Raw genomic sequence first — 14,874 nt, 5'->3', positions numbered from 1 at the left:
ACGAACACACGGCAAAATAAAAAAATCGTGACAGCCGAATGATAGCACATGTCTTGTATTGCAAAATAAAAACGGTGATATCTACTAAAGTATTTGGAATTTCTTATCTCCGCCGGGTTTAATGAAAAGAGGAAGTGAAAGAGCATAAAATAAAAGAATTTTTGGAATTTTAACATTTTTTTTCCGCATATACCGTGAGGCCACTTGTGGCGGCCTCAGTCGTATTGGATATTATTATTTTTATTTTGCGTAAAGTTTATTCTAAGATGATTTAATTTTTTATAACACTATTTATGTCCTTATATTATTTAATGGTGTATTTTAATATTTATTTATTGTAACTTTTTAATAGTATACTTGGTTTATTTTACGTTAAGGGGGCGGTTCACGTTGAACACAGAATTCGTAGTATACTTCATTGGTGATATAAATCTTTTGTGTTATGCTAATGCGATTGTAACTAGATATTTACATAAAAGAAAGGTATTACTTTAATATTTACTTTATGGCAAACACTGGAACAGTCCAAAAAGTTAATAAAAAAATTTTAAATATGGATCTTTATGAGACACAAACACGTCTTGTTTCTTGCATATTATGCGTAATTATGATGCAATGTTTAGAAAATATTTTTTTTACAAATATTTTATTCTTATAATATTTCATTATGCATAAATAGTGGGTATTTTACTAAACGAGACTGTTTTTAAATCAGTTTTTAATTTTTCCAAGTGCATTGCACCATGTTGAAGAAAGCCGTACATAGTAATTAATAAATTTATTTCCCTATAAATACATGATATACTTGTTAAGAAGTTTCTTCTTCAATTCTATAGCTCGATAATTGTTGTTCGAACATCAACTTAGACAACATGCGCGAAATATTCCTTGTATGCATGAGAAAGCGGTTTGACTAGTTGATAAACTGCCAACAGAGAGCAGCTACTGCGCTGTCAGTGACCATTTCCAGCCTTCTCGTCCTTCCGCCGCGAAGCAGCACTGACGGTGCGTGGACAGTGTTGCCATAGATATTCATGTGAATTCATGTTCCGGTGTTACTAGCAAAAACGTTTTCTTGTGAAAAATAAATAATGGGTAAAAGAAAAATACCCTATCGTGTTAAAAAAAAAAGGGTAAAAAAGCTTTAGCAGTTTGTTCGACCTGGCAAAAAAGAAAAGAAAATGACCTGACACAAAAGAAAGATGAATCCAAGCAAGTTACTGACTTGATGTAAGTTTTGGACATACGCCATTGCTAAGCACTTTTTCTGTAGAAGAAAACTAAAAAATAAATAAATAAAAATACCCAAAAGACAAAAAAAAAACACAAATTAAGCAAAACAATTGCTGTTAACAGGATATAAACACCACAAAATATTCCGTAATAGGAATATGGTCAACAAGCAAAGAAAAACAAGAATAATGTTCTAAGAGAACGAAAAAAAAAAACACAAATGATGATGACACAAAAATATTGAACCCCCCTAAAAAAAATCAGCACAACAGTTGAAACGAGACAAAAACACGACAAAACGAAAAGACGAAACAAACACAATAGTTTTACCAAAACAGAAACAAGCGACGTTTCGGGAACTGATATCTGCTCCCGTCGTGGCGTATGTCCAAAAACTTACATCAAGTCATGCACTCCCGTTGCACAAATCTTTCAAAGATAATAAGCAAGTTACTGAAGTAAACCAATTCCAGGATGCCCTACAGTAAGTCAATTTAATTTTTTTTTTTATTAATTTTAAATATGTAATCCTTAAATATCACAATGTTCTGCCGGGATATGTTCTTGTTGCTTTACTAGACATTCGCGAACTGCGTATTTTTTTTTATCTTGCTGCAGTATAAACTCTATAAACCTCATTGTTTCTTAGCTGTTATTGAGAAATTCTTTATATTTGGGCTCGGTTTTATACCGTTTAAACTATAGTGATAATTAGAGTATAAAAAATTCGCGAGGGCAGTGACAGATGGTGATGTCACTTCAGTAGTGCTACATTATCTTTGTCCTAATCCAGTGAACATGTGATTGAACCCACATTTTTTAGTTATATTATTATTTACTTAAGTCTTGAGTATGCATATAATCCATTGATGCAACGCAGACGCACAATTATATAACAGTATGCAATTCTTCTTGAAGTAAATCAGTGACACATAATTTTTTTCTAGTGTCGTAAACCTCAGTAACAAGAGTAACACAAGCGCACGTAGCGTCGTTTATATCAAAACAATACCGTCAGAAGGTTTACCCAGAAGGATCAGTGATTGACAAATAAATAAATAAACTTAACGTTTTCACTAAAAATACGAAAAATATATTTAATGTCTTTCTTTATGTAACTACAATATAACTAATATTGACTTTACCTGAGAAGGCCTGGAGAAATCGGAGTTAATAATAAAACTAGCAAGAGAATGTAGAAACAATCGTATACTTCAAATGTGTTAACAAGTAACCAATGAATAGATAACAAAAATTGTTTGATTAAGATAATACACATCAGTGATTAGTATACATTAAATTCCATCGGTCCTGGGACCTGTGCATTTTTCATGCCTCTCATCGTCTTGACAATTTGTATTTAGTAGGTATATTAAAGATAAAAAATAAGTTTCAGGAAAATGCTTGATGCTTAGACTTTATTTTATCAAAGACAAAAATTCCTGACTGACCGAGTTAAAAATATTAGGCATTATCCTCTTTGTGAGTGGATATTACCTAAGTATACCTATAGTCTACCAATTTCTATGACATTCAAAGTATGGCCAAATAAAAAAATATTGAATGATATTAGTCAGAAAGTGTGTTTACTGGTGTACCTCAAGATTTTGAAACATTTTTGAGAAAATTAATTTTCAAACAGGAAAATGTTGAGCTACAAATGTATAAAAAGGCTAGCACCAAGAGGCTCAAGTTATATTTTAGGCCGGCGAGTGGATCTTTAAAATCTTCTCCCTGGGATCAGGACTAAGTTTTTGTAATCTCCCATTCACCATAACACCATGGAAGGCAATGGCAAACCACTGTAGCATCATCGGAAACACCTACGCCCCGGACACGCAGTCAAATTTCATGTTTGTGGGCAGAGTTTTATTGGGATCTCCTCTAATTTTTGTATTTTTTACATTGATACACTAGTTAATATACGAATTTCTTAAATAAGAATTATTATTTGTTTGTTTTCTTGGAGAGTAGTTTTAAATTTAATACACGTCTGGCCTCGAAATGCAGCCCAGTAGGATGTCCCTTCACAGTGGATGCCTATCCTGCCACTGTTTCTTTTGAAGAAGAGTGCCGTGCGGTCAAGCTGTAGCACATAGTTTTGATTACTAAATATTTAATGAAAGTTTAAATTATACATATAATAGAGTCCTTTATGTATTAAACCCTTATAATAACAAATAAAAAATTAAATGGCCTACATATTACAAATGTAAATGAAAAGTTAAGAAGAAAACCAGGAAATAATAGGAAATTGGAGTGAAAATAGCTAGAAGTTTTGCATGACTTTTGTTGCAGTTTTCAAGAAAAAAATTAATATGTTTATAGTTGTATATTAATGACAATTCTTTCAGACGAAAATACATAATTTTTAAATTGTTCATAAGGTCTTGTCGACAGCGCGGAACTCGCACGCAAATCTCGCACCACAAGATAGCTTCCAACAGGAAGATAATTTTAGTTTGGTATTAAAGTGCCGGTACAACAATAAACTGGAAATTAAGATTTTACTTATTTGTATATTGCTTGTTAATTTTAACGTCGTCGAACTAGATAAGCAAATCAGACAGGCAAACCATGTTCTAAACGTGTATGTACTAACTGTTACTTTTAAGACCATTCTTAGTGTGCAATTTTTACGGTTTTTTCAAAAACAGCTACAAAATATTATTTTTGGAATGTTTATGATATTTAACTACCTACCTAGCCTCGAAACATAAATCAATTGTATTAATAAATTGGTTGTCTGTACAGTCGGTTTACGGACGATAGTTTAACGTGACAACGTCATAACAAAACATTAATGAAATGATTGCATACTTTTATGAATAAAATTGAATAATTTTTATTGAATTATCACTATTTTGTAGGGATAAAAAGGAGTGAAATGAAATATACAATTTCATTGATAAATTTACTTTTATTTGCACTCATTAATTCCAAAAATATGTTTATTACTTTAACGAAGAGTTATTTTAACTATAACTTTAATACATGTTTGCTATTTAACTTCTTCCAATCTGTGTTATTCTGTTGACAGGACGATGATAGGAAAAGTAGGAAACGAATGGGAGTGTTTCAAGTTTAATGTGTCTCGAAAAAGTCAAATCGATGGTTGTTCTAATCGAGTGGAAGAGAGATAGATGCGGCGCAAGTGTACAATGAGCGTAACGGGACAATATGCGTAACGGGACACTTTCGTGCGTGCAGTCGGCGTTCATCGATTTATTAGACGTCACGTCAAAAAAAAATCCTATTCAATTTAATAAGGTAAATAATGTTGGCAGCTTTATTGCACATATGGCATGCACAATTAAATAATTTCAGTTCATTACATCTGCACAGTATATTCTCTTCTTTGTTTTTACAACTTATTGTACACAATCATACTATGATTGAAGTAAATTAAATGTATTATCATTATTGCAAGTAGCCTATCTTATCTGAAATGTTGTATGATTTTAAACATTTGTGATTTATTTGTTCATTTATGTTATTCTATGAGTTGTCATAATTAACTAGGCAGTGAAAGATACAGTTTTTCAGTTTTGTAACTTTGCACATTTTGAATTTTTTTTTTTTTTGTAAATTGTAAATATTTTTTATGGTTGGTACATGTTTCACAGATTACATATTTAATATGTTTTTGATATTTTTAAAGTGTACTATGTTTGGTGCATTATTACTAATTTTCTAGGCATATGGCAATAACTTTTACATTTAGAGGAAAAATAAACCAAATACCAGAAAGTATAAAGTTTTGTAGTTTAAATATAAAATCTAGAAATAAATTTAAAAAAGAGCAACATATCTATCAGATCCAGGGAATTTTAAATATAACAAAAAATATTTCTGTTATTTAATTGTCATGACTGATACTAAACAAGATTTGTTTGTTGAAAAAGTTAAGCGAAATGAAGATTTTTGGAAAACTGAAATGCTGCACAAACTCACGCGATTCTATAAAGAGTGTTTACTTCCCGAAATTGTTGAATTACGAATAATTAGAGGAGAACAAGCGAGAGAGCCAGAGTAGGTATATTTCAAAGGCAAAAGAGGAAATGGATGCAAGAAAGTCCAGAAATCTTCTCTACGAATCTTTCAAAACATATGAAGTTAATATGAATACAGTTTTATTCTGTTCATCGTGAAAACTTAATATTTTTAAATATGTTGATGCTTAGAAATGTATGCTTAGTAAATTTGCTGTTTTTTCGTTTGTAATTTACAACAAAAATATTATCTAGTACGTTATAAATACGATAGAGAATAATAGAAACTCATATATGATATTCGTTAAACATAATGCAACGTATAATGATGTAACTGTAGTTATGATAACTTGGAAATAAATGTTACAAATAAATGAAACTAGGTATCATTGTAATCAAAGTCGTTTGATTGCTAATGCAATGTAAATATAATATACTGTTATTTTAATCCCTTTGATACAGATTTTTTTTTTTAATTAAAATAATATAAAAATTCAAGCTTATCGCGGAATCAAACTGCGAATTGTTCCGTACTTTATCTATAAAGTGTGCGGGGATTTTTAATAGTAACACCACTAATTAGACAATTTACTGTTGCAATAATTGATCTAAATTAATCAGTAAAGATTTTATTTTACACTTGTGCTAATCATTATTTATAAATTTGTTCTGTCATTATGATTCCTACTTATTTTACTTTTTAAATATCAAGTATAAATTACGTCTCATAACTTCAGGCCTTCCCAAATTGAGTTAACCGTAAGAAAATTTTAAATTATGATATGTTGGTAGAGCATGTTTTTAACGTCTCAATTCTAGATACATAGGTATATGTTTGAAATGTTAGTGAAAATGATAATAAAAATATATTTGAAATGTGTATTATTATTTCATCTTGAACCAAATGTTAACATGGAATAATATGTACAGCACGTAAATGTGTTGATGTCTAAAGTGCGCGTGAAGGTATTTTCCGACGGGCCGTCAAACTTCCCTCACCAGCGCGGCGGATTGTCAACCTCGATCAGTCGCGGAGGGTTGTGGCCCTGGTCGGGTGGAGTACAACTGGCAACACTGCAACTATCAGCACGGTCTGCGCATGCGCGGGTGAAACCCACACATTCTTCAGGGAGGGGGGTGACCAACCGTCTTCGCGTGTCTAGAGCCGGCCAGGAGAGAGGAGAAATACAACCTCCCCGTTTGAAGAGCCTGACTCGAATGACCGTTGCTCCCAGCTACGCAGGTACTTATGGGTCATTCCATGAAAGATGACCCAAGTATAAAAAAAATTAAAATATTTAAAATTAATTGTACAGTGCATTTTTGTATTACTTAATAATCCTTTTACTATATATGCAAAATTAAAAAATTATTTGCACAGTTAAAACTTTATTTTCCAATGTTAGACTTTAGTGCTAACAGTACTGTTGCCAAAAAGGGAAAAGTACATCTCCATATTGACTACCCTGATTATCTTCCTGTTTGAGTTATGTCCATTGTTTTATGTAGACCATACTGTACAGATGTGGAAGTATTTTTAATACCATTTTGGACCAAATCAGGTGAGCATATATTGCACAGCATAAAATGAAAATATGTAATGATTTTGTGTCACACACGCAACACAAAACATGGTTAAATTAGTTTTTACAAACAACTAATTGACATATCAATGTGAAATTCTAGAAGTGAGGTGTGCCACATGGCCTACATTTTACTATAACAAAGTTTTCTGGCAACTTTTATATTTTTAACTGGAAGTAGTGTTGCGTGTGTGACACCGTCAAATACAAGCTTTATAAGCTTGCAACTCCAACAACACAAAAGAGATGCATTCTGGTTTGATTTCAACTATGAACTAACCTAAAAAAAAAACTTGTAACCAAGAGGATTGCATGTAACACAGTTTCTATTTGAACACCAACATTAAATTTAAATGACCATTTTTGCAAATGCCTTTGTGTGTTACATGCTGTTATTGGTTAAAATTTATTTGAGGTTAATGTTAAATCTATAACTGGTATTGTTGCAGAAGAACTATGACATCTACGAATAGGTCACAGGCTTTTAGAGAAAGGCTTAAACAATACCCAGCGAAGTATGAAGCATACTTAAGAAAAGAACGTGAAAGATTTAAATTACGAAGGGACCAACAAAAACGTATTCAAACTGATAAGGAGTTAAAGTTCAAGCGAAAGCAAGACAGAATAAGGCAGAGGAAGCACAGAGAAAATAAAAAGTCACAAACTGTTAAGAGTAATAGTAATGTGTTGCCTGAAAAGAGTTTGTATAGAAGTAACAGATCCCTAGGGAAAGCAGTTTGTTAATTGATGCGAATTTTACCACATAGCCCAGGAAAGCGTAAAGCAGTAGTAGCGAAATTGTTAGTTGATGAATTACCAGAATATGGGAAAAGATTGAACCTGCTAAATAAAATGAAAAAAGAACATGGCCAGAGACTAAATGAAGAAACCAAAGCTAAAGTGACGCAGTATTATCTCCGTGATGATATAAGCAGAACTGAACCAGGAAGAAAGGACAAATGCACTGTTAAGAATGTTCAGTCTGGCAAGAAAGATGTTGTACAGAAATGTAATATGACGATGACCATTGCGGAGGCCTAAGAAGAGTTTGTGAAGGAATATCCTGATTGAGCTTCGACCGCAATTTGTATATCCCGTTTCTACTATGAGTCATAACACATGTGTATGTCATTACCACGCGAACATGCATTTTTTGGTGGAAAGTTTGGCAAAGGAAGTAAATGTTTTCCCACATAGTACAAATGATTTACTAGCAATTCTTGTCTGTGATGTTGAAAGATTTGATTGCATGTTAGATATATGTGAGAAATGTACGTTGGCATGCAATTCTGTCAGAGATATTATAAGTCAATATGATGAAGAAACTTTGACTAATGAAATGAAATGGAAACAGTGGAAAAATGTGGAAGGACATCCCCAAATTGTTTCAGAAACTGGAACAGTATCTGACTGTGTGAAGAAAATACAGATGCAGATGATAGCAATCAAGCTACATCATATATAAAAAGAAAACAGTCTAAACATTTTAAGGATGCAAAGAAAAATGATAGGGTTCAATTTTCATTTATGTAATCAGTATATATTTTTTCTATGTGTAATATAATATTACTTTTATTGCTATCTTGGTAAATATTTATTTTATTTTGCAACCGAACATATCTTTGTCAATTTGCAGCTGATTATTATACCAGCTTAAATACATGTCTCAAAGTGTCACACACGCAACAGTCACACACGCAACATTTGCAAAGTTAAGTTTGCATGTGAAAATATTGGTTTTGAGGAACATTGACTAGATCATCTTAAAGGTGCACATTTTATTTGTGCTACCAGCAAGTATTGATCATTTTTATCTTTTAATAAAACAGAATTTTAACATTGATTTCATTTCCATCAAAGAGGGGTGTATGCTTTTGTCACGCACGCAACAAAGATTAACAATTTTTTTTTGCAAGTGTTATTCTCCTTAACCAATTGAAAAATTTATGACATACTTATCTAGTTGTAGGTTAATATATTATAAGAAAAAAAGTGATATTTATTATGACGTATTCATTATATAATTTTTATATTATTAAATCCACTGTCAAAATGTCACACACGCAACCATGGAATGACCCTTATACTGACCGGGCGGAGTACTCTGGTAGTTGATTTCGAAGGTTTTATTCAGATTTTACCAAAATTATCACGATTTAGAAGAGTAGCGATTTTTAGTCTCTGAACCGCCCCCTTAAATACTCTTACTATGTAGTGGGACATACGAGAAGTAACGAGAACGATCTAGCGGAGTGAGGGGTGGTAGCAGAGGAGGGGGTGATGTCAGCTGACGTGACGAGTGGGAGGCGGCTGCCAGCTGTTTGGAGGAGTGTGTTTGAGACCGCCGGCCGCGGAACTGCTCGTGCACAGTAGAAATCGCATCCCAGCAATGGGGAAGTTGTGTTACGTTACGTGAACAAGAATTAACGGCAATATGACGGTAATGCCATGGCACATTTGGCGAAGGGGAAAAAAAAGTGGTGGTACACGAGCGCGCGATGGTGGGGGCCTAGTGCACGGGCCACAGAAGCATTGCGATGCAAGAGGCTCAAAAAGTGAATGGGGTTTACACCCGACCCCGGGAGTCACCGGCTTCAGAGGTATGCTTCAGTAACAAGTAAGTGTGAGAACTGGATTTTTGTACTTTTTTCCCGGGCTGGTACGATTTACAGAAGATGTGTATTGAAAACAGAGTGCGGCGACGGGATTTAGTGGTTGGATTATCTAGGTTGAAGAACGTCATAATTTCGGTTCCTCCCCCCCTCCTCCGTAATAAGACTTTTTTGGGACTTTGGATTAGAATTAATTATAGTGCAAGAGTGTCATAAACCAATGTCGTGAATGTAATTATACCAATTTAAATGATACCTAGAATTTACCTTTTAAGTCCCTTTGCCTTTTTACAGTATTTAAGTTTGAGCATCTTTGATTTGGTAATTCATTATTATACCTATCACGATAGAGTTTCCTGGACTGTTGGTAAATTTAGTATGCTAATATTTTTTTTTTGCGCACTTGCCAAATGTTAGACCAGTCGATGCGCGTCTCTTAAACTTAATTTCTTTACACTCTCAGTATCAGTATGTCAGTGGTGACGCGTACACGGGACTGGCGTGGCGAGTGCGGGCGTGTGCAGCTACCCCGGTATAAGGGGAGTTGGCCACAACCGCTACTCTACATATTTACCGATAATACTAAAAAAAAGTTGCATTGTGTTTCATTTTATGTACACAAATTAACATTATATACAGCTTACATTAATTTTAAAAAGCATGCTCATTACCCTCAGTTACTACAACCTTGAACTTATACTACAAATCTGGCCTTTTAACCTTGCAACATGTACTCAAACTCTTGTCAACATTTCATAGATGTCTTAAGCTAAGACATAAATTGTAAATTAATGTTATGACTTACAAACTTTATAAACCTTACATTATCACATCAATGTATTATTTTTTTTTTAAAAAAAAAGGGGAGGGGGGTGTTTGTATGGTTAGATTCAGAATTTTATCATCAAACGTAGCTAAATAATGTTCCAAATATAATCACAGTAGAACCAACCTCATTAATATTTATTTCAAGGGACTAGGACAAAAAAATATTAAAAGAGGGAAATGTAATTAAATAAACTTTATTAAATATGATGGAAATTATAAGAATAAAATATACAACACACTAATACGGTTAGTGTAAGAGCTTGAGATGTAATAGAGCCGGCGGATTGAGCTAAAACGGTGAAACAAACATTTTAAGTTTAAATGTGATATGCAAAGTATGAAAAATATTAAATACGCTTTTTCAAACCAAATTTGGTCACGTGGCTCGAAATTAGTCAGTTCGTACATGGTACAGTAAAAATGAAGTGTTTCGTGGCCAATATATAAATACATAAACGGGCCTAGCAAGCTTATCAAAGTCGTATACCTTGGTGGAAAATACACATGTAGGCAGTCCACAGAAATTTTAAAAACCACGTGTGTTCGTGTGAACACAATAAAATAATGGAAAACATAGAATCATTTAAATGCACTAGTTGACTAAACTAAAAAGATCACAACGCAAATTTAAATATAGCATTTCTCAGTCATAAAGCAAATATAAAGTCAATTACAAGCTAACTACAAAAAAAATTACATACCTTGCACATGTACTTTCAAGGCGCATTCAACCATTACACCAACATTCAACAATTTATTACACCGTACACACATGGCTTTGTGTTTACACTTTTTATATTCACGTAACCACTCCTTGTACTCTTTTTTTCTAAATGCCATGTGGCTTTAAATAAAACACTTTCCTCCAGGCATTTTAAAGAAATCGGATCACAAACTACGCCATGCCATGCTGAACTTCGAATGGTCCGCCATTATCAAAACTAACACAGACAAGCAGTGTTGCCAGATTGTAAATGTCAATGTCTCGTACCAAGGAACGAAAATTCTCGTATGAGACACAAAACATCTCGTACACAATGGTACTGTAAAAGCAAAAGTTAAATGTGTTTCTACAATATTTTTATATACTTGACATTTGAGCTACAAGCCTAACAAATCTAAACTAAACAATTTTCACAATCCTATGATTACATAAGCAAAACATTATTAACAACAATTTTCACAACAATACAATTATTCCTGCCATTCACTCTTTTTGCATTATTTTTTTCGTAAAAAATATCGTTTTTTTTTATTTTCGTTAATTTAAAATACAAAAATACTCTAAATTGTGAGTTAGGGGTTGTGCATTTAACATTATTCTGACTCTGGGTCATCATTTCCTGTGCTAGACAAATAGCGGTTGGCACCTGCTAATAAAAAACACACACTATTTTTTAGTCAGCATCGCCTGTGTTTCCAGCCAAAAAAAAAGTCAACGCTGTCGGGCAGGAACTTCACTTAATGGTATTGTTACAAAAGAAATGTTATACACTTGTTTTGACAAAACGATACAATAAAACTAATATATCTTACTAGAACCCGGGTAAAAAAACCAACAGTGATAGTGATCTTCAAAATTCTCGTACAAAAGCGTACGAGATCCAACTTTACCTCGTACAACGTACACAGGTTCTAAATGCTCGTACAAATACGAGAATTCTCGTACGTCTGGCAACACTGCAGACAAGCCACACTGAATTCTGGATAGTATTAGTTCATACGTCACACACCCAGCGCTGTAAAACATGGGGAAGCCTTATTTTCACAGACGAGAGAGCCAAACGCCCAATCGTGCATCTTTGGTTTTTTATATTCATTGTAAATAAATATGGCAGTGCTGATGAAAGGATACTAATGGTCAATTAGGTTAGGTTAGGTTAGCAACATTATAAATACTTAGAACATTGTAGACGGTTGATTTGGTTAGGATAGCTACATTAAAGATACGGGAAAAAACGCACTTAGGGGAACTTCTGGTTTTGGCTCTCTCGTCTGTGAAAAAAGCCTTCCCGTAAACATGAACGACTCATGCGCCAACGGAAAAGAAACGAAAATAAAATACTAATAGCCATTACGTTCACACGATGTTTTTTAAGAAGTTCTTAAGGACTCTTGATGAAATTTAAGGAATTTTAAGGGCCCTTATTCCATAAACAAAAAATTAACGGCTTTTAAGGATTTTAGGGAGATGTACGAACCATGTAACCAGAACGTAATTATTTCACATGGTGAAAACAATAAATCTATCCAGTCTAGAGGTGGGTTGTTACAGCAATTTTTGGTATCTGTTGCAACCTGAAACTGATACAGTAATGTACTAGTTACAAGTATCTGATACTTCTGTATCAGTTAGAGAAATAGCGGTCCCAGGAGTCAAAAAGGTATCAGCATTCTCGTTAAAGGTTACACATCCTCCGTGCCGTCATCACCAGCGTAAAAAGGTATCGGTGTTTCTGATACATTATTTATCACGCCCGGTAATTCTCTACCTCTGTTACTCTCATGCCCGCCTGATACAGCCAGTATCAATCAGTTCAACATTCACTGCAGTTCGTCCTGGCCGTGTATGAATTACCACCATGTACATTGTTGCGGGCTGTCATGCTCTGTAGTTAGTATCTTTATAGTGAAATAAGGAATGGATAAGTGCAGGAAAAAGACTTCATTTGTGTGGAATTTTTTCACGGAAAATGAGTTTGCTAACTGTAATTTGTGTAAACAAAAACTGAGTTATAAATCATCATCGACTTATCTGAAGAAACATTTGAAACGTAAACATTGATATAGTATGCTCACTAATGTACCTATATGTTTTTTTTATTTTTAATTTTTGATAAAATCGTAATCTTTTAATGTATGAAAACACTAGTTACTAATTGTTTTCGAAAAAAGAAAGTCCATATGTTGATTACATCTGTTATTAGTGTCAACTGAGAATTTATTTGCATTTTCATAGCTGTTAGGTGCACAAATATAAATATTATATCTTGTATTAATGTACTTTTTAATATTAAAATTTCATTAGTTTTATTATTGAACGAGACGGTGCACGCACTGCGCACTGAGCGTACTTTGATGTGGGACAATAAACAAAACGACTCGTAACAATTTCGCTCTGCGCCTCTCCTTCAACGCCTTCCCCTGCGCTTCCTCCCCTACATTCTTTCCCTTCTGTATCCCTTATTCGTCGTTCCTGCTCCCTCCCCTTTCACAAGCTCCGCCCAAGTGACCGTCATCTGCGATCGGGTTCTGCGCACAAAGGCCGTGGTGTTGTTCCAGGCGAATTATGAACTGATACTAAAGTACTTGATACTTGAATAGTGTAATCGTTTGCCGTCCCTGATACAGGCGTGTATCAGTAACAAGGTATCAGGTTGATACTTTGCGACCCACCTCTAATCCAGTCTTGCAGTTCTTCACAATCGTTAAAAGAAATTTTCGGTTCTGAGTAAGGATTATGTGCATGTTGAAGCATCTCAAAATGTCCACTATTTATGATGAGATTTTCTTACACAATTTTAATTAGACTTTTCAAAAAAAAAAGGTGTGCTAACATTTAATTACGTAATTTTAAATTTTTATCGGAAAACAATTCAATTAAACACAACTACCTTCAAAACGATTGTTTAAGTTTAGTAATTGAAAAAGTTCCAAATGTAACAGCAGCAACGTTTGAAAATTCAGTGCTGCCAACTGCCTTTTCCAAAATATTTCTAATTTAAATGAGCATCGCTGAACATGCACAAGGACGCCGTATTTACAGCAATTTGGTTATGTTGCTTTTAAACTTATTTTAATATAAGCTCAGTAATCCGTTGTTTATTTTCGTTAAAATCATAAAACTTTTTCATTAATAATTCTTTAAAATTTTAAGGAATGAGTTGAGAAACAACATAATTTTAACGTTCACGTCACTCAGTTTTGGTTCATGGCCGTATGGTTTACCGTGGCAGGTGGCACAAAAAGTAGTTTGTTTAAAATAGCAAACACAGCTGCCGTGACCACATAAATAACATTTAATAAATAAACTTTACAATAATTTCTTTTCACTTTTATTGTTCTGTCTAAAAATTTCTTAAGGTTTCCAACTGGAGCTGAAGTTAGCTCTATCAGCCGGCTCTATCCGGCCGCCCGGAACAGAGCTTAGGACAACAACAGCCTAAGTCATTCCACGAAACTACTGTAATTTCCACCCGAGATTTTATTTTTAAACCCACTTTGCACAATTTTTTCCTATATAGCAGTTAAATAGGGTCCTTCATACATGTGTGTACTATCAATAAAAATTTGATTTAGATTCCGAACCATCGTACAGGTTTAACCAGGGTCTCTAATAGCCTCAAAGTGGGTTTAAAAAAATAAGTTTTGTGACAGACAATGAAAATTACACATTCGAGGCTATTAGGGCCGGTTTTATGACCCCCGGCTAAAGTTCTGGCTAAAATTTAACCGCAGGCTAGCTCTTATTTCGGTTTTATGACTACCTGTTAACGTCTACCTTCCAGTTAAAGTCCCGGCTAACCTAGCGGGTGGATGAACCGGCCGCTAGCTGCTTAACCGGAGGCTAAGCAACAGCAAATTAAATGGCGATGTATCAGGCGAGGTTAGTTGTTGATAGTGATG

The 14,874-nt window shown here is 33.9% G+C and overlaps 1 protein-coding gene across 1 annotated transcript in view; it reads right to left on the bottom strand.

Moving 5' to 3' along the window:
* LOC134540843 (GRB2-associated-binding protein 2) overlaps window positions 1-14,874 on the bottom strand; it is a 77,977-nt gene that overhangs the window by 14,915 nt on the left and 48,188 nt on the right. The gene's annotated exons all lie outside the window — the stretch shown is intronic.

This window comes from Bacillus rossius, chromosome 17 (assembly GCF_032445375.1).
Source record: "Bacillus rossius redtenbacheri isolate Brsri chromosome 17, Brsri_v3, whole genome shotgun sequence".
Taxonomy (NCBI): Eukaryota; Metazoa; Arthropoda; class Insecta; order Phasmatodea; family Bacillidae; genus Bacillus; species Bacillus rossius.
The sequence above is the reverse complement of the archived record's forward strand: the minus strand, read 5'-3'. Positions and strand labels throughout refer to the sequence as shown.